Below are 25,726 nucleotides of genomic sequence, written 5' to 3' on the forward strand. Positions count from 1 at the left end.
AAACCAGTCTGATAATTTTTTAAGCTGGCATGAACATAGCTAGGGTTAGACGAAAAAACAGATTCAGTGCTGATATCCGCTAGGGCTTAGGTACGGATAACAATCAACTCCAGAATGAAAATCTTGTGAAAACGATCTATTGAATAACAGTTTTCTCCAAAAGATAACATTACCACTGTTCAGTTAGACGAGTATTTTCTTTAGTTTACTGAGGAATCAAAATTTAAAATTCAGATGATGTGAAAAGTTTTTGAAGGCAAAAAAAATAAATAAAAATTAGTTTTTTAATAACCCTTTTCAATCGATTTAACTTGCACCTGCATTTTCTTTGTTTGCTTTTTTTAAACTTGTTTTTTTTCGAATTTTTTACCACCGTTCAATTAACAAGTCTATATTTATCTGCGAATTCAAGATACTAGTACCAATTGTCACAATATTTGTAGACTGATTCAATACGTGGCCAATGTCCGAAAAATAGAGCATACATACTCGATTTAGTTGTGTTTTCTTATGAAACATGATTACAGTTATAAGCGTATGTAGAAACAGGTGACACTAGGCAAACCCTGTTCAAATTTGCTTTAAATAACCCTTTTCCCACGGATACAGTATAAAATGACCAAAAGTAAATCAAGCCAGTTTGGTGATTAATGTCACAAATGTCCCTCTAGATACTAATTGTGGATTAAGAGGACAATTAGTGGCTTTGAAATTACCCATAGCTCTTTTCACAGGAACAGTTAAGTTTTTGAATTTGGTCTCAAATATTTACTATAAACTTGGGCAAAAAAATCTCAGGACAATCTCATGCTCTTTTTTTCCACAGAACGCAAAACTTATTGAAATTCGCCTTTTCGGATACTGGTCCCGTAATGTTCAAATTGGTCAGTTTTATCTCCGTTAAATTAAGTTTTACATATTTTTGATGAAGATGTTTGGGATCTTTTCCGTTTTTATTCCCCGGGACCTTATGCACCCCATAGTTACAGAGCACGTGCCATTACATAGTAAATCATTATGAAAAATATGATACATTCGTCTGGTCTTTCCCATTATAGCCACCATTTTTTTAGCCACCATTAGGGCATAATTACCATGATTGTGGTTTCGGCGTAATCGCAGCTGAACAGCATTAGACCACAGCGGCCTGCTCTCAGTTGCACTTTTTTTAATTATTCCCCACATTTAAGACTGTCTTTTTTCATGAACAGCAATCCTCATTTTGGTGGCTTCGTCCACTTTTTGCGCCTGAAAATTTCACGTGGTACCATGGTTTCATCCAACATTGGTCAGGCTAAAGTCAGCTTGCAGCTAAAGTTAGTTAGCAACTCGCACATCCTCACACAGACAGCTTCATGAAGGCAGGGGATTGATCTCGCTATCATTGGCATATGAATATAACACCTTACCTCTCGGCTGTCAAGCCTCTGAAAGTATCTGAGCTTTCAAGATATATGGGAATTCTAGAGTGAAAAAAAAACGAATTGCGTATTCAAAATAGGGCGATATTAGAAATTGAGTTTGATCGGATTTGTAATCGAATTAAGGGTTAGCCAGAAGAAACTTATCATAGAGACCATCTGGATATCAAATGACAATTGTAATAAATGCGAAACTACTATCGGCGGTTACTCAAAAATTAAGCATTAATGGATGATTTAAGAAATAATGAGTTAACGGCTTCCTTTCATATTTACTCCAGAACATGGCTTCACTATTGGCTGTCCTGCTGTTGTGCAGATGCAATAAACACTTCGCTGGAGAGCTAGTTAACTGCCAAGATTGAACAACTATCTTTTTTATCACTTTCTTTCTGCCATGTCTCTTTTTGTCCACCCAAGCTTAGTGAGCGAAATTTACTTGCAAACACAGATGAACGTGCATGGTTTTATATAATAATATTTTATATGATGACACGTGCTTTGTAACTGGTTCAGCATTTGGGTCTTTTCTGTAAAAAAACCTAGACGACCTGTAAGTTAACAGATTGAAAAGAATATTTATATCCGTTAAAAATATTTGAATTTGATCCCAGTCGTATTTGTGATCAGATCAAAGAATAGCCAGAAGAAACTTATCAGAGAGGCCATCGGAATATCATGTGATAATTGTATTAATTGCGAAACGATTATCAGCGGTTACTCAAACACTCAATTTTAATGGACGATTTAGAAAAGAAACGAGTTAATGGTTTCGTTTATCTGACCGAGAATTTGGCTTATCTGTGCTGTCCTGTTGGTTTGCAGATGCAATAAACACTTCGACGGAGAGCTAGTTAACTTTCAAGGTTGAGCAACTATCTTTGATATCTTTTCCTTTCTGCAGTGTCTGTTTCTGTCCACCACAAGCTTAGCAAGCGCATATTACTTGCAAACCCAGATGGTAGTGCCAAGTTTTTACATATTGATATCTTATGTGATGATACGTGCTTTTTATCTGGTTGAGCATTAAGCTCTTTCTGTACAAACCCGTACCGAACTCCAAGTGTAAATCAGTACTGGGCAATTGTAAATGCAAGTTTCCCATGTGATATATTTTGCTCGCTTCTCTTGCTTGAAGTTCGCTTCTTTCAAGCGTATATTAACGGCGCAAAAGTTATGCTATCAACAGTACGGATGCCGCAGTCAGGAGGACAAACGTCTACGGAGCGCGAAACCGTGGGTTCAATCCCTAGCTGTACTAAGCCTTATTTTTACACTTGGCCCAAGTCTGACCATGTAAAATCAGACTGAACGCAAGTTTGACAAGTAAAAAAAAGTGACATGAACCAGTCTATGATCCAGTAATGACGAGGAATTGCATTTATGCTGGCCCAATACTGAAACGCACTTGAAGTTAGGTACGGGAAACTAGACGACCTGAAATTGCTTGGGCTCTTTTCTATTATTGCCGCCAGCCTTTTGTACCCAATCTGTTTTCACCCCCAGAAATTCCATTTTTGTTATTTATCGATACTTATTTCTGATAACTGTAAAATGTCGACATCAAGTCTAAATTGAAGGGATTTACTCTTCCGATTAATTAAAAAATAGATTGATAAAACTTTCTTAGACAAGATAAACATCGAATTGATAAAAAACACGCATTATTCAACTGCTGCTTACATTATATGCCAATTGTCATTTCGAAAACGAATGACGGGGGCACAAACGATAAGGATGTCTTCAACTTCTTTTTCAATTCGTTGTTTTTCAAGCTGTTAGCGACAGAATGGCGCATGTAAATCCCGACTACACAGTTTTACTCAGCCAGGGTCATTTTGCAAAGTTTCCCTAATTTGTTTCGAAATATGTATTTGTTTTTAATTCAACTAAACATCGACACTATGAGTAAACTGCAGGCGCCTACTGTGCTTTAACAACCGTATGTCACGCGGTTCTGAACAAAAGTATAGAGTTAGCTGGGATTAGTCGAGCAGGTTGTGATGAAAAGCTGGCGCAAATTAAAAGAAAATTTTGTTTTTGATTTATCAGAATAGTACCAAAGTTGTTACGGAAGCCCAGTGGCAAGTTAGAGGAAAAGAGTAACTATTATATGGTATACAATTAAATCAGTGATAATGAATCGAAGAGACATTAATATCACATCCCGTGTAATTTTCCTTTTCTTTGCTTTTTATCATTGTCGAGCTGAGCTGTCAAGGTCGCGTGTTGTTTACAAAAGTTTTTAATGTTTGTGTTAATGTAAAACAACAAGAGTGCCTAGTTCTGTATGCACTACCATTTGGTTGCACCAACAGTAATAGAATTGTGCGCTCTTTCTCTGATTTCGCAGTCCTCTCATTGAGCGTTGTTGATAGTTGAATTTTTGTAAATATCCGACCCTTTTTTAACTAAACTTTTTTTATCGCTTTCATTTGAATAAACACCTATTAGGGGGGATCAGCATTTTAAATTGCCTGGATCAAGTATGCGTTCTTTTTTTCAGTTGAAATTGTTTCCCTCTGTTTAAGTGAAGTAATTGTGGCCATGTTGTCCTTGAAATGACTTACCGCTTTTTCAACCCTATAACCCTATTTGTTTAAACCCCTATCATTTCATGCCGCTCATTTCGACCCTCTATCATTTCCCCCGATTTTAATCATTTATATAATTGGCACTATTAACATTGGTTTTACAATCATCGCCAGTTATGGTGAACTTCTCTGAATCATATTATGATTTTTATCTGAAGTCCTCCGGGTCATAAAAAGAACGTTTTATCTGTAAATACAACGTATTTTGTTATCACTTCAAGTTATCTATCACTTACTGGAAATTTTGTATAAATAATTTGTGGTGTCAAAATTTTCCTCTCTCTGTTCTAAAGTTTGCTTTTTTGAGTTTTTTTATTCTAAGGTTATCCTGAAGTTTTCTGATGACAATTATAGATAGGATGCAGGGAATTATATCGAATAATTTTTCATAATCCGATACAAGGTTTACCTTAGAACCAAGCTATGAGTATACTATTTTACGGGCAATTATGCCTACATGCACTGTGTCTCTGTGTCTCCTTCGTTTTTTTTTCCTGTGACAGCTTCAATGTTTTAATGACTTTCAAAAGTAGAAGCTCCCAGTTTTTTGTTTTCTTACTTAGGTCCAGCGGCTCTCACATTTATGATCTAGAAAAAGCTTTTCTACCTAATGCTTTATTTTGCAGCATGTTTTTGTTTGTGTAAAAGCTATTTCAGGGTCACTAGAAAAAGCCTGAAAAATGCACCTGAGTGACCTGAATGGTTAAATCATTTATCACAGAATAAAAAGATGAGTGTTACCAATTAACAGACCTGTTTTTAAATATTTCAACAGAGACTGACCTATGTGTACCCATTCCACACAGAGACACAGAATCTACTAATCTACTAGGACCTGCTTAATTCGTCATACACTTCAAAGTCGGATTGTCTTTTCCTTAATCATTGCTATTCATTTAATACCATATTCGCTTCACATTGTTTCCTTTTTTATTTTCGTGAGAAATATTTTTGTTCTCCTTAAAATATGTGAACGAACTAATGCCTGCTTTTGCACTGGTAATTGTTTTCATAGCTTTTGAGGTGAGACTGTTCTTTATAATTTATAAATAAACAAGGGTAAAAGTTCCAATGACCGAGTGTCTGTCATAATGCAGTGGGATGTTTTGGAAGCGTTCAACTCATTCATAGTTGAAGATGAAACTCTCAGTGGGTTAGGTTCTTGCACTGACACACTACGCAGGCGAAGTAAAGACACTATAATTTACTACCTTATAATATCATGCTTTCAAAATTCATCAAAATTAACAAATTCGGGAGACATCGTGCCCCTAGTTTAGGCCTCCATATAATCAAAATTTGTTATAAGTCAAAGATAGCCCGAGTCCATACCTCGACTGATGAATAGACTCGAAATGTCTAGGGGGATTTAAGGGAATTGCAAATATTGATTTATGCACGGTTGAGGTACCTCGTTAAAGTGAAGCAAAAATCTTTTTATGGGTCGAGATCAAGTCTTTGCACAGGTAATTTTGGTCATGCGTGGTATGTTCATGGTTCGAGAAATTTATTCTGATAAGTCTATTTTGTTGAACGAGGAAAAACCTTTGATATCTATTTTTTTGCGTCCGAATATGCTGAAGCAGACACACTGCAAATTTAAAAAACATTGAGCAAAGATAATTGGTACTCCAAGTGTGATTCAGTGCGGGGCACGTCTTTCTAATATATCATTAAAAATCAATTGTATTATTCATATCAGACTTGAATCGCACTTGGCAAAATGATTGCCAAGTAAAAAAACTAACTTTTCAAAAAATTCGAGTGAAATTTTTGAATTTCAAAAAATGTTATAACGTGCCACGATTTTGGGGCTTTATTTTTAGCCCCTTTCTCGGGGTGCTTTGACAACACCCCAAAGCTATTGAAAACTATCCAGTAGCATCAGGGGTCAGAGGAGGCCATATTAATGGCCTCCTCTGACCCCTGATGCTACTGGATAGTTTCAACCGATTTTTAGCCATTTTCATCAGTTTTCAATCGAATTACTGTCCCAAAATAGCCAAAATCTCCGAATTTTTGTAATTTTAAGATTTCCCAAATGTCAAACTTCGCAAACCGTGGAAAAATGTTAAAGCGGGGAGGTCAACGAGGGTTCCTTTGCTGGCCCGAGGGCTTGTGGTAAATAAACTCCCAATCGATCCAATTTTTGCTGAAAAACGAATGGGACCCAAAATCGGTAACAAGAGGAATCAGTCCCATATTCTTCTAATACCTCAATTACAACTAGTCCGTGAGCCAATGTTAACCTCAGTTAGTTCTACTACCATCAGTGGGTTATAATTATTCACGTTATAATTTTTGTCTTTTTTGGTCGCTTGCGGCCAACTGAGTGTTAACGGACCCTGATTTTAGACCAAGCTAACGGATTTTTTTGTATTCCTGACCTTTTTTTGAGCAAAAAAAATCAGAATTGGTGACAGTCTGTCAAGTAAAAAATCAGAACTGGCGCAAGCCTTGCAAGTGAGAAATCCGAATTGGTGCAAGTCTGACTATTGTAAAATCAGTTTAAACGCAGGTCTGGCAAGTAAGAAATTGACATTAACCAGTGAATGAATAAGTAATGATGAGGAGTTGCATTTAGATGTGCCCAGTACTGAATTGTATTTGAGTAGTGGGGAAAAAGTGCTCAGTGCGCAGAATTTGGCTTTTGTCAAAATGCTCATTTTGCCCTGTGCGCAGAATTTGGCTTTTGTTAAAAAGCTTATTTTGCACAATCTCGAGCATTCGGATCATCATAAAAATGGGCATTTGTCTCACGCATTTACTCAAATTAAAAATTTTTATTTTACCGATACCCTACGTTTTATCTCTAACTGTATCTCTGATTATATCTCTAACTATGTCTTAGTTGTGAATGCGAAAACCAGTCACAACTATGGCTTTTGCCTACTCTATGGTTTTGGTTTAGATTATAGTTTTGGTTTAGATTATAGTTTTGATTTTAACTCGAGCTAAAGCCGAACCTATGGTCTCAACCATAACAATAGATACGGTTTTTTTTACCAAAACGCTAGCTCTGACGCACAGAGCGCTTTTTCCTCACTACTTGGGTTGGGTCTAAATCTATTCTATAGCAAAAGATAAAGATCTATTTTTAGTAAAAGATAAAGATACTTTGAGGAAAAAATAGTGTATATTGTACATCTAAAAACCAGGGAAAAATTTTTCACCAAAATTGGAAAGATAGTTTACTAAAATAGTTTATCAAGATAGTTTACCTACTAATTGATCTCTAATAAAATTTTATCTGCTACCAATAATTGGTTAATATTTATATTATTTTCCAGTGTTTTTTAGAATTTTCATTACATTGCTCACAATTATAGCTAGTTCAAATCATCCTTTTAACATGGGTTGTATTATTACCTCTAGAAATAAGAGAAGAACAAAAATTACATTTAATTTTTTTTCTGACAGACGTTGCTTACATGTACTTTTTTCTCACCAAAAATTTTCAATTCTTAGTAGTGTTACATTTAATACATATTTTTACGCTCGTCTCTTGATTAAAATAGATATTGTTTCTTCTTCTGTAGCTATAGTGTTATCATTAGTAATATCTCTAGTGTTCTGTTGAAACATGGGCGAAACCCCATCGTTATTATTACCTCTAGTAATATGGTGAAGCATGGGCGAAGCCCCAACGTTTGTAGTTTCTATTATCTCTAGTGTTATCCTTAGTATTGTCTCTAGTGTTATCGTCAACATTAGCCCTAATGCTAGATCTAATCTTTTTATTATGACAATCATTCATAATACCTACACCACCAAATCTTTTATCATTACACCCACTAAAATCTATTAGTAGCTTACTAAGAAAACCAGTGCAATGACCTTTTAATGTAATAAAATTTCCGAAATTCTTTAAAACACTGTAAGCCTTAATCTTTTAATTAAGGGACATTATTCCAATTAAATGATATACATGATCCCTTTGTACTATTAAACCTTCTAGCTTTGTAGAAGCAAAAGTGTTTAAATTGTCATTTCTTTTATCTATTAAACTTAGCTAAGGGTTCGATTTAGTGCTATGTTGTTAATTTAAATTTTCATTTCCATTTTTACAAAAAACGTTATTTGTATCCAATAATTAATAAAACATTTCCCTCCCATATTTCTATAATAATACAGTCTTTTTATCTACACACATTTCAAACAGATTACCTAGAGTTTCATCTTTTTCACTCAATTTTTAATACATGAACTACTTTATGTTTAGCTAGATCTTTGATCAATTTTACATCTTGCTGATCAAGTGAAGTTTGTGCAGGAGCTAAATTATGAGACTCACCATTATCTTCTTTTTCTTCTTCGTCTTCACCCCACCCACGATCAATTCTAGCAACTATATCACAAACTAAACTAGTCGTTTTTGCTATTTGTTGTAATTGTCATCTTGGTTTTCACCAGAGAAAAGATAATAAAGAGAACCTATACCACCAAAAGAGGTCGCTAAAATAAATATAGTTAGGAAAAATTATATAATTTTATTTTACTTTCACAAAATTGGGTAACACATTTAAACTTTAAAAACTCTTCTAAATAGAATTTATAGTTATTTTCATCAATAAGTTCTTTATCTTCATCTTTCTTCAACCTAATTCTTAAAATTACTATTAATTTATCTTTAATCCTCTGTTATACTTTCTATAATATTTTAAATTTTTTATATTAAATCTACCCACTTCTGAATCAAAAATTATCTGTCTATCTATATCTACCACAAAAAAACACCTTTTTTCGTATTATATTTCAGCATATCACATTTATTTTTTTGCATTTTCCATGAAAGTCTTGTTTTCACTGAAAGGTAATTATAAAGTTATAAAAGAATGCTGCATCAATATATATCATGTCATATAGATAGAATCTGTATTAGATCTAGACATATTATATATCTGAGCAGGTTTAAGACACATAACAGCCATCTTTATATTGTCTTTACTACCTGTTGTGAAGAAATGTGCAATCTTTTTTATATAATTTATCACCCATGTCATGTAATACTAAAATACTATCTTTAAATACAGATATATCATTTGTCAAAAAATCATTAATATCACCAACATGATATCCCAGCCAATCACTTATATTTTTACAAAAAACTGTTACATCATCTTTGGTATAGTTTTCTGATTTATCTTTAGCAACGGTTGAAGTTGTAGCTTTATCTTTATCTTTAACTTTAGCTGTAATTGAAGTTGTTGTTGTAGTTTTAGTTGAAGCTTTATCTTTATCTTTACTTTTATCTACGACTTTCTCATCATCCATTGCTATAGTTCAAGTTGTAGATTTATCTATAGCTTTATCTCTATCTTCATCTTCAACTTTTCGCATAGCTGCATATTTATATACACTCGTAATTGACTCTAAATACTCTTTTACCAAATAGTGCTTCCTGATCCTGTAGCACCATAAACAACAGTATCTAAAGTTGATTTTTCAAACCTAAACTAATTTAACTCTTTTTCTATATATACATACATCCCTCAAAGTCTTCTTTTATCAATCCATATCTATCATGAGGTGACAATATAAGTTTTATACTTACTAAAACTATAACAAACCATATAAATCCAATCCAAGATAATTTTTTTTGCCAACATGAAAGTTTTAACTTTTGATGACATTCATGTCAAGTATAATTTTGAGAATAAAGCTATGAGTAATACTGATTTAATGAGAAAAGGAGAACAGATAATTCTAACACCAGGGTTTATGATGAGATATGAAGAGATAAATATATATAGGAATATAGATCATAGCATAATCGTTAATTTACATCCAAATGAGGGCAGATATTGGGTTTTAGTTATATCAAGAGATAAATTAGGAGGAATAAAATGTTTCGATAGTTAAGGAACAAAAACACCACCATCAAATTTACAAAAGTATACTAATTTAGGTTTTGATGAAAGAATGCATAGAGATGGTGATAGTTGTTGTGGAGCTTATTCTCTATATATAACTTATCTTGTAGATTTAGGATTTCATATTAATTAGGCATAAAATCGATTTGTAATACAGAGATGTTTAATCACAGATAAAGATGTAGATAAAGATGCAGATAAAGATATAAATCAAGATATAGCCAAAGATAGATAACGATATAGATAAAGATATAGATATAGATAAAGATAAAGATAAAGGTAGAGATAAATATAAAGATATATTCAAAGATAAAAATATAGATATAAGTAAAGATAATAGCATATATATACACACAGCTAAAGATAAAGCTGCATCTACAACTATAGATAAAGATAAAGATAACATCATATAAATAGATAAACCAGCAAGTGTAATTAAACCATCAAAATCAGAAAATTTTAGATGTATGATATAAGGTCCAAATGAATGTGGTAAGACCTATTTATTGAAGAACCTATTCCTCAAGAATTTCGACTTTGATAATTTGTATATTATAGGACCAACAGGATATCCAACAGGATTTTACCAAAGGAGGATAAGCCCCATTTTCATACTAGATATCAATGAGTTAGCCAAACCAGAAGCGATATAGACCAAAAACACAAAAGAATGTAATGATATTTGATGATGTTCCTCCTAAGTTACCTGTAATGAATGAGTATTCCGGTAGAGGTAGAAACAATAATTGTAACATGTTCTATCTTGATACGAACATGTTTTCTACTAATGGACAAAGTGCTAGAGAAAAATATACTCTATTCAACTTATTTAAACAAAGAGGTAAGGTACTTGAAACAATTGATCATGACTTTCTAAATGAGGGGGAACTCAATTATAGAGATTTATAAAATATATGAAACATATGAAATGATGTTCGGGAAAACACCTCATAATTATTTTGTAATTGATGTATCTAAACCTGAAAATATGGATGGTAAATTAGGAATTGGATGGGATGATGTAATGTTATAGTTAGCTATGGTACGAAATCTCATAGTATTCTCAAAGATCAAACGTTAAAGACTCTCGAAAAATTTCTTGACTGCTTTTGTCTCGCTGAGTTAGACACAATGTGCACGTTTGCATTTGTTCCGATCGAAACTATAAACTAAAGAGGCTGGTTCAGCCGGCCGTTTAACAAAGCATTGGCGGTACATATTTACAGAAGGATCTTGAGTATATATACTATAAATATAGGATAACAGAGTTTATAATAATACTTTGGGAGTCTTGGTTACAAGTGAGGGCCGAATGCCTCACCACATTCCCCCAGGAAGAAAATCCGGAATATTGTTCGTGATTTACACTGGGCTTGAAGGATCGTGGGTTTGCTCTATCTCCATGGCTCGCTCTGACTGCGCACTTGGCACTACAGAATTACGTGCAATTGAGAGGGTGACCGTGTGGAAGCTCTTTATCGAGTCCTGTGAGTCGATGATACCACTGTGCACGATTGCCCGAAATTAGCTGAGTGCGGTACGATAGAGATGTTTGGCGGGGTGGTGCTCTGAGTAACCGGTGCTGTGAGCGGAATTGGTGGGTCCTTGATAAGTGTGTTATCAGAGGAGTCCACTAGATCGATAACCTCGGGTTTCTCTTTGGTTGGCGATAGAGGTAGGTTTGAGATCATAGTCTCCACGTGGAGTTTCCGGACCGTGGGCTTGGCTGAACGTTTTCTTGGGTTTGGTCCAGTTTGGCTATGAGCGATTGTCCGGATGATCGGGTTGGCTTGAGGCATCGGGGCGCTCATAAAATCCGCTGGCGAGGAGGACGTTAGTATAATATGGTCTTTGGTGTTGGGCGTTATGACCTTGACTTTGATCTTCCTTTGTTTGGGGGCTAGAGATCTTGCTGATGTTGAGTTTTCCTCGCGAATTGTCGGCGAATGCCTGCGATTGTTTCAGGGTGGCCGGTTTTGCTTTCATTAACTTTTTCTTGGCGGTTGCTTGTGTGGATGATTTGCCTTTCCTTTTTGGTTGAGACTTCTTGGTGGCTTTTTTCTTGGATTTTGAAGTCGGATGCTTTCTCGTTGTTTGCTTGATAGGCGAGATGGAGCGAGGAGCTTTGCAAGGGCCGGGCAAATCCACTGGTGTTGAATGTGAAGCCGACGTTGACGCTCTACGTTTGACGATTCTTCTTGTCGCCGAACTCCTGGTGCCTTGGGCTACGGCTTCGGTGTTGCGCTTTTTGGTTTGCTCTTCTAAACAAAATTTGTGTATTTTTCTTTTATTTCGGTTGTTTTCTCATACTGTCCTGCACGCTACAAAGTTTATGAGGCGGAGCTTATGTTCTTCTGTTTTTTGTGCCGGGGGATTTGTTTGTTTAGGTTCTTGTACATTCGCTGTTTCCGTTGAAATTGTAATGTCATTTTTTCCTATTACTGTGTTTTTCCTATTATGTGTATCGATAGTTACTGTATGAGGAGTATAGTTTGTAATCGTTCCGTCTGCGATTAATGACCACAATGGTTTTAAAGTTCCTCTTGGTTCAGTTTCTTGCCTTCTAATCGTTTTGCGTGCTAAGTTTTTCTTAGTTTGATCAATAGTTAATGTTTTATCTCCTAAATTAAAGGTTATTTTAGAAGGTATTATTGTACCCCTGTTTGCTATGATTTCGAGTGGGTCATTGTCGGATTTGCCATCTGAGTCCGAGTCCGCTCCCTGGGGAGTCGGTTTTCGATCTTGGTACCGAATGTTGAGGTTGGCCTTGTTGTTTGTCTCGCGGTTCCAGACGTCGCTGGGGTTAGGGCGGCTTGTTGTAGCAGCTTCTTGTCTAGGTGGAAAGATTTTAACTTAGAGTATGACAGATTGTTTTTGTTTGGTTTCGTTAGTAAATTTGACAATTAAGTAGTAGGTGGTCGGCCAAAGTGTGCTTCGAAGGGATTTAATTTTGTGCCCCTATGGGAGATTAGTCTGATCGATTAGATTATAACCGAGATTTTTTCTGCATGCGTTGTGTTATCCCAGAGTAGGTCTATTGTCATTGAGGCTAATCTGCGTTTAAGAGTTTGAATGAGGCGTTCAACCATACGTGTCGCTCTACTGTCGTGCGTCGGAGAAAATATTAATATTAGGTTTTGATTTTTGCATAAGAAGTCAAATGACTTGGCTTTAATAGATTGGGCCTGATCGCAGCGGAAATTGCGTGGTATGCGTGGAATTCGCAGTAGTTTTGTAAGTGTTTTATTGCGGTGGACGTGTCACAAATTGGCAGTACAATTTCCGTAGGGTAACGAGAGTATCGGTCTACGGATGTCATTGTATAGGTGTCATTGTTAGATTCGTTAGGTATTAGGCCTGCGAAGTCTATTTGTACCTCTTGGTTTGGTTCATGTAATGTGGGCAAATTACCCAGATGGGATTTGGGTATTAGGGTATTTAAGTTTTTACTTTTGTCTGTACACTGCTTGCAGTGCAGTTCTCCGCTCGGAGTTTGATGGTTCTGTGAATGTGAGGGAACCAGATTAGGTTGGCTAATCTGACCATTCCGACTTGACCGGGATGCCTGCGATGTACTGCGTTGATCACCGTGTTCTGGGTGTTCTGGAGTTGGTAGGGTATTACTAGTTTCCCGTCGTATAGTAAGCATCTGGAAGGTGATACTGCGAGGTCTCTTCTTAGATTGAAATAATATTTGCTCACGTTTTTCAGCTCATCCCAATTTTGTTTCTCCACTATTCGAATAATGTTCTGGAGGTGTTTGTCTTTATCTGTGGCTTCCGCGAGAAATGCCTCTCCGAGGACCTGTTGTAGGTTTTGGCGCTAGTGTGGCGTGGGTGCCGCATTAAACTGGAATTGTGGGCCATGTTTGTCTTCATCTATAGGGGGCGCAACCTTTTCCGACGTTAGAGATTTCTCCTTTCTCTGTTTGAGTTCCGGTTGATTGTTCATTGAGGTTAGACGGAATTTCCATTGTGTGATTTTCGTTGTGGCCTCCTTGTCTCTTACTGATTACTGTTCCGAAAATGTTCTTATTGGGATTTTGTTTTGAATGACGTTTATGTGATTAATGGGTGAATTGAGTTTAATTGAATTGTAATGAGGTGAAGAAAATTTTGAGTTTGAAGTGGAATGCATAGAAGGCAACTGTAAATTAGCGTGGTTAAGGCAAAGTTCGCTTTATTGAGTGCGTGCGTTTTGAGCGTGGTTAATGACGTTATCTGAAAGGGACTATTAAATTGTACTGTGTTCTGATTGGCCGAAAATTTAAATGCTCGAAATTGGTTCTCTAGTGTGAAGTTGAACTCTTTTATGCGGTTAACTACAAAAAGTTCGTCGTCTTTGCTTACCTCGGTTGCTGGTGATTGGGATGTTGATTAAGATAGTCCATGAAGCCCATGGTCTTGCCCGGTATATGATGGATTTTAAATGTGAAGAGTAGTAGTCTGTCTACCGACCGGGTTAGGCGGCTATGGCGGGATTTGTTGCCTCTATTGGTCTTTAAGGCTGAGAGAAGGGCTTTGTGATTGTTTACGAGATCAAATTTGGAACCGTAAAGACAGTATTGTAAGTGTTCCTTGGCCCGGACAACAGCTAATAGTTGGAGTTCAGTAGTGCTATATTTTTGTTCTGCTGTCTTTAGGAAGCGGCTAGCGTATGCTATTGGGAACCACCCGTTTGGGTGCCATTGTTCGAGCGATGCGCCGAGGCCTTTGTGACTGGCGTCACATTTCACCCTCGTAGGTTTTTCTCTCTCCAAGTCCTTTTGTTCAGTGAGTTTAGATATCAGAATTTTAATTTTGTCGTGCGCATCCTTATGTTTGTCTGACCATTGTATTTTATTGTTGACAATGTTTTCTTTTTTTAGTGGTCTAATAGGGTCGAGTAGTGTGGCTAAATTAGGGATGAATTTAATTAGTTAAGGTATTGAGCCCATAAGGAAGCGAAGTTGTTTGAGTGTTTTGGGTGGTTCTAATTTTTGTATGGATTCTGTTTTTTTCGTGCTCTGAGAGATGCTTGTTTGGGTTACGTCCTAGCCGAGCCACGAATTCGCATTGCTCTAATTTTATTGCTAGATTTTTTTGTTCAGACGTTCAAGTATTAGACTGATGTCAGATTTTTGTTGTAGTATAGTACCTTTTGTTACTATTAGAACGTCATCTAGGAAGTTGAATTTATTACGTTCGTTGTCGAGCGTTTTGTCTATTGTTTTTTGAAAGGTGACGGGCATGTCTGATAAGCCGTAAAAACTGTTGATAAATCTGTTTGTTCCTGTTTATTTCCCCCCGGGATGTTGAAATTAAAATGTCTCTGAATAGTGGGGTGGAAGGGTATTTGGCTATAGGCGTAATTTAGATCTATCTTTCTGAAAAATAATTCCTTGGGGAATTGTTTATTGTCTGATATGTATCTGGCCACGGCATCCATTCGGTTGTCTTTTGGTTGCATTTGGTAATTGTTTTTGTTGATGGCATCATTTAAGAGTTGAGAAACGAGTGCAAGTTTAGTCGACCTATCGTGTTTGACGGTGATGACGGTTAAGCTTATGAATACGTCGTCTGATCATTTGCCGAGCTTGATTATTTGATTTGTGTTGGGCAAGTATTTAGTGTTTTTGTCTACTTTGTCTGTCAGGTGGAGCGGTATTCGTCTTCCTTTGTGTTGTGTCGGGATGATGTCACATTTTATGTCGGATTTAGCAATGTGGTTTTTCGATTTTCCTATTCTGGAACAAAGGTGAGGAAATTGTTCAATGATTTTTGTTTTGAACGAGAGGTCTGTGTTTATATAGTTTACTTGCTTACCTGGGCTTTGGGACAATGTGAATCCGAGTTTAGAGAGTATAAATCTTTCAAGAGGTTTCACCGTGTCGGTCTTCTCTACTAGTATCATGTTATTCTTGAAGTCCAATCACCTGACGTGAGGTCCATTTGCATCATTCCTGTCACTGGAATTGATACGTTGCTGAAACATTGATATTTAGAGGGGTCGTGCGTGTACTGTAGCCGTTTCTCTTTTTGGCATTTTCTCAGTATCTGTTCGGCCGTCTCTTTGTTCATGAAGTTCTTTGGGCTTCCTATGTCTGCGATTCAATCCAACTCATTGTTTTCCGACTCGGTCTTGATCCAAATTTCGTTCGGGAGGGAAGCGACTAGTCCGGATGGTGTTCTTCTTTGGAACTCTGTGGGGGTGATGTGGTTCACTTGGTTCCAGCTATCCGGAATTTTTTGTCTGTAGTGCGTACTTTCTACGTCCACAGACTCTTTACCATCTGCTCTGTAGCAATGTCATGTTCTCCTGTGTGTGAGGAAGTTGATGTTTATTCTCTTATGTTACGTATCCGTCTCGCTGGGGGATTATTAACGGCTTTTTCTTGTTTTTAGTCAATCCATTATGTTGTTGAGGAAAGACATACCTTTCCGAGGTGGCCACTTTTTTGCAGTTGTTTCACTGCGCCTTCTTGGCTAGGCAAATTTGGAGGTGTTCTAGTGAGAACGGTGCTCCCAATTGTCGGCATGGTTTGCTTTGTCCCGCTGTCTTTTGTTTTTGGGGGCGTCTTGGTTGTTGTTGCGTCTGTGGGCGTTGAAAGCGTCGCTGTTGCTGGCTATATTGGCTGGCGGTTACCAGCGCAATTTGATTGTCCAGATGGGACCCTCCTCGAAGTCGACCTGGGATAGCTCGTTGTTTCTCTTGTCCTCTCTCTTTTTTGAGGGCGTATTGTAGGACCTGGGCTGGTGTTCGGGCTCTGTTATGAGTTCGCTTTGGATCTTTGTGTTCTTCACGAATGCCATAAACTAATCTTTTATGAAGTCACCCTCAGCCGTGACCCGTCTACAGTGTGCTCCTAGGGCTTTAAGCCTGCAGTGGAAATATGCCAGCTTGTCATCGTCTTTTTGCTTGCAGGTGAATAGGAGGAACCTGTTGTAGGTCGTGTTTCTAGGTCGCGTTAATGCCAAGGACAGTTCGTGGAAAAGCTCGAAAGATGAACTCGTATTTATGTTGGATTGAGGGAAACGCTGATGGTATATGCGTTGTCCTTCAGCTCCAATGCATAAGTAGATCCATTTTTTGTGCCGGCCCCCTCCCAGGGAATTCCGTTCACGAGTGGTCCTTTGAATTCGACGGCCTTGCATTCGTTTTCCCAGTCCACTTTTCGCTTTATATTGCGTTGATCCCTGTCTCTGTGTTGGGCCTGGGTTTCGCCTTGTCCCGCAGGCTTGCATGTGGGTTCTGCTGGATAAAACATGTTTCCCCAGTAGGAAACCCCTTCTGAGGAGAAGGTTTCCTACTGGGGTTCTTGCAATGATTGCTGACTGCGCCATGTGGTGATGCGCTTTTCGACGGTTCTCAAAGATCAAAAGAAAAAGGCTCAGAAACAAATTCCTGACCGCTTTTCTCTTGCTGAGCTAGACAAAATGAGCACGTTTGCATTTGCTCCAATCGGAACTATAAGCTAAATGGGATTCAACCGGCCGTTTAACAAAGCGTTGGTGGTACATAATTACAAAAGGACATTGAGTATATATACTACCAATATATTATTAACAGAGTTTTTACTAATATTTTTGGAATCTTGGTTACAAGTGAGTGCCGAAAGCCTCACCACAATATCTGTTATCTGTTAATATATCTTTTATTAAATCCGCTATTATATCTAGTATTATATCCATTATTATATGTATTATTATATCTATTATCTATTATCTATTATCTATTACCTTTTATCTAATTTCTATAATAACTAATATTATATCTAAAATTATGTCTAAAATTGTTTTTAATTTTATATCTAATACTGCTATTATATCTATTATCTGTTATCTATTATCTATTATCTAATGTCTACTATTATATCCAATGTTATATCTACTATTATGTCTAATATTATGTCTAATATTATATCTTCTGTTATATTTACTATTATATCTAGAATTATGTCTAATATCTATTATCTATTATCTATTATCTAATATCTACTGTTATATCTGCTTTTATATCTACTATTATATTTTACTATTATATCTACTATTATATCTACTATTATATCTACTATTATATCTACTATTATATCTACTATTATATCTAATATTATATCTACTATAATTTCTAATAATATATCTAATATCACAACTATTATATCCTCTATTATATCTACTAATATATCTAATAATATATCTACTATAATTTCTAATCTTTCATCTAATATTATATCTATATCTACTATTATATCTAATATAATATCTAGTGGTGTATCTAACATTATATCTATAACCACTATTATATCTTTTAATATAGCTATACTTGTATCTGTAACTAAATTCTAAGCAAAAGGTAGAGTAAAACTTAATACATCTGCATTAAAGTCAATTAGTCCTTGCTTATCTCTAATATGAATCTCTATATATTCTTTTCTTTGCTTAATATTTTTTGATATGACACATTAGTTGGTATAATATTGATTACGTAACCTCGTGGTTCTATTATATTAAAAGTATATAGTATATCAGTATCATTACCATTATCATCAACTCCTGATATCTCGATACAATGAATAATAATAGTAATAAAACCCATAAAATCAATGATCTTTTGAGATGTATATTTACCTGCTCTGTATAATAATTTCCTAAAGACTAGTAATGAGGCTATTGTGTTTTTTCACATCAAATCTAAGTGCTCTTTGTTTTATTTCCATTCTACCGTTCATGTATTCTTATCAGGTTCTATTATAACATTAACATCAGTTACTTTTTTTATTTGTTCTGTTCTTTATGATATTAGTTCTGATAACTCATATGAACCGCGTATTATTCCAACGGTTGTGCTAGCATCAAGTGAAATCTCGCAAGTAGAATTTACATTGAACGAATTATTTTCATTATCTACTCTAAATGTAAACTGGTTATTCCCTCTGTTTACATTGAAAACTGAATTATGAACTGATACTCTAAATAAACCTAATCTAGTTGCAATAAGTATAGTTTCAATAAAGTTAGAGCTCTCTATTGGCTTCGCCAATCTAAAGCTGAGTGTAATCTCTTCTTTAGTTTGAGTTAAGGTTTTATGTATCTTATTTGTAGTTCATATAGGGTTAGGTTGTCTGTCATATTAATTATTCAAATAATACATTATTTAGATTAGTATTAATAGTAATAACGAAAGTAATAGCTATTGTAATAGCTATAATAAAAGCTAGAGTGATAGCTATAGTAGTAGCTATAGTAATATCTCTTGTAATAGCTATAGTAAAAGCTATAGTAATAGCTATGGTAATTGCCATAGTAATAGCTATAGTAATAGCTATAGTAATAGCTATGGAAATAGCTATAGTAGGAGCTATGGAAATAGCTATAGTAATAGCTATAGTAATAGCTAGAGTAGTAGTCATAGTAATACCTATAGATATAGCTAGATTAGCAGTCTTAGTAAAAGCTATTGTAATAGCTATAGTAATAGCTAGTGTAATAGTCATAGCATTACCTATAGATATAGCTAGAGTGTTAGTCAAATTTTTAGCTATAGTAATAGCTATAGTAATAGCTATAGTAATAGCTATAGTAATAGCTATATTAATAACTTTAGTAATAGCTATAGTAATAGCTATCGTAATAGCTATAGTAAAAGCTATAGTAATAGCTATGGTAATTGACATAGTAATAGCTATAGTAATAGCTATAGTAATAGCTATAGTAATAGCTATAGTAATAGCTATGGAAATAGCTATAGTAGGAGCTATGGAAATAGCTATAGTAATAGCTATAGTAATAGCTAGAGTAGTAGTCATAGTAATACCTATAGATATAGCTATATTAGCAGTCTTAGTAAATGCTATTGTAATAGCTATAGTAATAGCTAGTGTAATAGTCATAGCATTACCTATAGATATAGCTAGAGTGTTAGTCAAATTTTTAGCTATAGTAATAGCTATTAATAGCTATAGTAATAGCTAGAGTAGTAGTCATAGTAATAGCCATAGTAATAGCTAGAGTAATAGCTATAGTAATAGCTATAGTAATAGCTATAGTAATAGCTATGGAAATAGCTATAGTAGGAGCTATGGAAATAGCTATAGTAATAGCTATAGTAATAGCTAGAGTAGTAGTCATAGTAATACCTATAGATATAGCTAGATTAGCAGTCTTAGTAAAAGCTATTGTAATAGCTATAGTAATAGCTAGTGTAATAGTCATAGCATTACCTATAGATATAGCTAGAGTGTTAGTCAAATTTTTAGCTATAGTAATAGCTATAGTAATAGCTAGAGTAGTAGTCATAGTAATAGCTATAGTAATAGCTAGAGTAGTAACCATAGTAATACTTATAGTAATAGCTAGAGTAATAGCTATATTATTAGATAGAGTAGTTGTCAAAATGATAGCTATAGTAATAGCTAGAGTAAAATCTAAAGTAAAAGATAAAGTAATAGCTAAATGTAATTATAGTTTTGTAGTATAAAAGTGGACTTTGAGTTAAATAAACAATAGATGCATAAAAATGACATGCACACTAGCGAGATAATAAATTATAAACCAAATTTTCTATCAACAATTAGTACTGCTGTTAATAATATTAATATTCTTATTAGTAGAGAAGAGAGTCATCTAATTATACATTGATCTTATTTAGAGATAGAGTTTAATGTTTCAGATGATGCTGGTTGGATAATAGCTAATGATGCCAATGTTAGATTAGTAAACTATGGTGTAATGGCACTATTTAGTTCTATTAGTCTAGAAACTATTAGCTGTAAAACAATCTTTGATCATTTTCATCGGTGGTAATCTTAAACAACTAATAGTGGTAAATGATATAGATCATTTTCTTCGTAATATATTGATAAGTATTTACTAACTAGCACTAGTGATGAGTGTGGTTTTGTTAGAGATCAGAGAAAAAGAAATAGTCAAATAAAGGTGATCATCAAGCTGCACAAAGAGGTCATTTGTGTATTATGATTAAAATGAAAGATCTATTTGGATTTATAGAAGATTTAGAAAAGATTATTCATGACATAGGCTTTAGGCGAATACTTAAAAGAAATCGTAATGATAGAGCATTATTTAGAGAGCGTTAATACGGGAGCTGTTGCAGTAGCTAATGATTGTTATATAGAAATTAGAGATATAATAACCTATTATGTACCTTGTATTGATCCTATTAATAATAATAGAATAATTGTACAGAAGGAATTAAGTAAAAACAATAACAATGACTTTAGCTTCTATGAAAGAAAGACATTTTATAAGAATAAGGTAGATGCTACTAACTTCTTGTTTGATTTGGGTGTAGAGAGTGGTTTTGTGATACCTCTATTAATTATATTGACTTTTGAAATAAATACTGCTAATGACCAATCTAATGATTCTACTATAGTTATTGAGATGAATGTAACTGAATGCATTTGTAAGATTGGTAGTGTATCCGATTCGGATCATAGAAGGACTATTTATTATGGTGCTGATAACTTTAATGTTGCATGTAAATTATAGATTGTAATTTTTAACAGAAATTATATCGGTTTACTAGACAGTATTAAACCATATATAAACAATAGAACAATTAAAAGTAATAAAGAAATATACATATTTGATACTAGATATCAAACATATCATATAGGAGCAAAAGCAATACAGCCTTTTTTTAAATTTATGGTGTTGCTGATATTGTATGTCATGCGTTTGTGCTAACTAGAAAGATAATAAGTGTTAATAGTGATGGTAGTAAGATGGTTGATATAGTCGCGTAGAGACTAAACACCGAAAGTCTATAGTGTCTTAATTTTAGTTATAGTAATATCTAATATTTTAGTTATATCTAATAGTTATATCTAATAGCATAGTTGTAGTTATATCTAATAGTATAGTTATAGTTAATGATAACATAGTTATATTTAATAATAATACAGTTATAGTTAATATGAGTATATTTCTAGTTATATCTAATAGTATGGTTACAGTTCAAGTAACAATTATATCTATTTTTTTGTTATAACCCTAAACTAATTCTTACCTGTCTTAACGAAACCTTAGCATAAATAATATCTGAGGAGGAGAAGGTTTCCTACTGGGGTTCTTGCAATGATTGCTGACTGCGCCATGTGGAGATGCGCTTTTCGACGGTTCTCAAAGATCAAAAGAAAAAGGCTGAGAAACAATTTTCTGACCGCTTTTCTCTCGCTGAGCTAGACACAATGAGCACGTTTGCATTTGTTCCGATCGGAACTATAAGCTAAATGGGATTCAACCAGCCGTTTAAAAAAGCGTTGGCGGTAAATAATTACAGAAGGACATTGAGTATATATACTACCAATATAGTATTAACAGAGTTTATACTAATACTTTTGGAGTCCTGGATACAAGTGAGGGGGCCGAATGCCTCACCAAAATATCTGTTATCTGTTAATATATCTTTTAATAAATCCACTATTATATCTAATATTATATCCATTATTATATGTATTATTATATCTATTATCTATTATCTATTATCTATTATCTATTATCTATTACCTTTTATCTAATTTCTATAATAACTAATATTATATCAAATATTATGTCTAAAATTATTTTTAATTTTATATCTAATACTGCTTTTATATCTATTACCTGTTATCTATTATCTATTATCTAATGTCTACTATTATATCTAAGGTTATCTCTACTATTATATCTAATATTATGTCTAATATTATATCTTCTGTTTTATTTACTATTATATCTAGAATTATGTCTAATATCTATTATCTAATATCTATTATCTATTATCTAATATCTACTATTATATCTGTTTTTATATCTACTATTATATCTACTATTATATCTACTATTATATCTACTATTATATCTACTATTATATCTAATATTATATCTACTATAATTTCTAATAATATATCTAATATCACAACTATTATATCCTCTATTATATCTACTAATATATCTAATGTTATATCTACTGTAATTTCTAATCTTTCATCTAATTTTATATCTATATCTACTATTATATCTAATATAATATCTAGTAGTGTATCTAACATTATATCTATATCCACTATTATATCTTTTATTATAGCTATACTTGTATCTATAGCTATATTCTAAGCAAAAGGTAGAGTAAAACTTAATACATCTCCATTAAAGTCAATTAGTCCTTGGTTATCTCTAATATGAATCTCTATATATTCTTTTCTTTGCTTAATATTTTTTGATATGGCACATTAGTTGGTATAATATTGATTAAGTAACCTGGTGGTTCTATTAGATTAAAAGTATATAGTATATCAGTATCATTGCCATTATCTTCAACTCCTGATATCTCGTTACAATGAATAATAATAGTAATAAAACCCATAAAATCAATTATCTTTTGAGATGTATATTTACCTGCTCTGTATAATAAGTTTCTAAAGACTAGTAATGTGACTGTTGTGTTTTTTACATCAAATCTAAGTGCTCTTTGTTTTATTTCTATTCTACCGTTCATATATTCTTATCAGGTTCTATTATAACATTACCATCAGTTACTTCTTTTATTTGTTCTGTTCTTTATGATATTAATTCTGATAACTCATATGAACCGCGTATTATTCCAACGATTGTGCCAGCATCAAGTGAAATCTCGCCAGTAGAATTTACATTGAACGAATTATTTTCATTATCTTCTCTAAATGTAAACTGGTTATTCCCTCTGTTTACATTGAAAACTGAACTATAAACTGATACTCTAAGTAAACTTAATATAGTTGCAATAAGTATAGTTTCAATAACGTTAGAGCTCTCTTTTGGCTTTGCCAATCTAAAGCTGAGTGTAATCTCTTCTTTAATTTCAGTTAAGGTTTCATGTAACTTATTTGTAGTTCATATAGGTTTATGTTGTCTGTCATATTTATTATTTAAATAATACATTAATTAGAGTAGTAGTAATAGTAATAACGAAAGTAATAGCTATTGTGATAATTATAATAAAAGCTAGAGTGATAGCTATAGTAGTAGCTATAGTAATATCTCTAGTAGTAGCTATAGTAATGGCTATAGTAATAGCTATAGTAATAGCTATATTAATAACTTTAGTAATAGCTATAGTAATAGCTATCGTAATAGCTATAGTAAAAGCTATAGTAATAGCTATGGTAATTTCCATAGTAATAGCTATAGTAATAGCTATAGAAATAGCTATAGTAAGAGCTATGGAAAAAGCTATAGTAATAGCTATAGTAATAGCTAGAGTAGTAGTCATAGTAATACCTATAGATTTAGCTAGATTAGTAGTCTTAGTAAAAGCTATTGTAATAGCTATAGTAATATCTAGTGTAATAGTCATAGTATTACCTATAGATATAGCTAGAGTGTTAGTCAAATTTTTAGCTATAGTAATAGCTATAGTAATAGCTAGAGTAGTAGTCATAGTAATAGCTATAGTAATAGCTAGAGTATTAGTCACAGGAATAGCTATAGTAATAGCTAGAGTAATAGATAGAGTAGTAATCATAGTAATACCTACAGTAATAGCTAGAGTAATAGCTATATTAATAGATAGAGTAGTTGACAAAATAATAGCTATAGTAATAGCTAGAGTAAAATCTAAAGTAAAAGATAAAGTAATAGCTAAATGTAATTATAGTTTTGTAGTACAAAAGTGGACTTTGAATTAAATAAACAATAGATGCATAAAAATGACATGCACACTAGCGAGATAATAAATTATAAAACAAATTTTCTATCAACCTTCGATACTGCTATTAATAATATTAATATTCTTATTAGTAGAGAAGAGAGTCATCTAAACATACATTGATCTTATTTAGAGATAGAGTTTAATGTTTCAGATGATGCTGGTTGGATAATAGCTAATGATGCCATTGTTAGATTAGTAAACAATGGTGCAATGGCACTATTTGGTTCTATTAGTCTAGAAACTATTAACTGTAAAACAATCTTTGATCAGTTTCATCGGTGGTAATCTTAAACAACTAATAGTGGTAAATGGTATAGATCATTTTCATCGTAATATATTGATAAGTATTTACTAACTAGCACTAGCGATGAGTGTGGTTTTGTTAGAGATCAGAGAAAAAGAAATAGTTAAATAAAAGTGATCATCAAGCTGCACAAAGAGGTCATTTGTATATTATGATTAAAATAAAAGATCTATTTGGATTTAAAGAAGATTTAGAAAAGATTATTCATGACATAGGCTTTAAGCAAATACTTAAAAAAACGTAATGATAGAGCAATATTTAGAGAACGTTAATACGGGAGCTGTTAGTAGTAAGAGAATCTGCCATATGCTTGTAGGGGGGGGGGGGGGGTTCGGACCCCCCTACAAGACTTTTTACCACCGAAAAACTGATTTTCTCTTTGTGAAACAAAGTTTTTTGGCTAAGTTTCGCCAGCCTGTGAGAAGTTCTTGGGTTAAGGAGTCTGGCGAAACTTATCCAAAAAACTTTGTTTCACAAAGAGAAAATCAGTTTTTCGGTGGTAAAAAGTCCTGTAGGGGGTGGGGTCCGAACCCCCGCCCCAACAAGCAAATGGCAGATTTCCGCTGTGGCAATGTTTGCTGTATATAGAATAAGGCGTTACCTAAGTTCTAGACACTCACCAAATGTTTTTGGTGAAAACATAAAAAATCCAATATAAGACACCAGAGGCCAAAATATTTCAAAAATTTGAAAAATTTTTTCGAAAATTTTTCAAAGTTTTTCAAAGTCCTAAAATGGTCTGAAATGGGTTTTGCGCTATAAAAGAGCACTAAAAATGATTTTTTGTTGATTTCACTTTTTTCACCTATGCAGTATAGGGTTTGAAACACAAAATTTCAAATTTTTGAGAAAAAAATTCCAAAA

General features: G+C 33.9%; 1 protein-coding gene across 1 annotated transcript in view; it reads left to right on the forward strand.

Annotated features, from left to right (window-relative positions):
• Positions 1-2,268: 2,268 nt before the first annotated feature.
• Positions 2,269-25,726, forward strand: part of LOC142349635 (uncharacterized) — a 90,981-nt gene continuing 67,523 nt past the window's right edge. The window contains exon 1 of the mRNA XM_075401361.1: positions 2,269-2,287. The gene's annotated coding sequence lies outside the window, so the exon portion shown is untranslated. The remainder of the gene's footprint in view (positions 2,288-25,726) is intronic.

The sequence above is a fragment of the Convolutriloba macropyga genome, chromosome 1 (assembly GCF_964194025.1).
Source record: "Convolutriloba macropyga chromosome 1, txConMacr16.3, whole genome shotgun sequence".
NCBI lineage: Eukaryota > Metazoa > Xenacoelomorpha > Acoela > Convolutidae > Convolutriloba > Convolutriloba macropyga.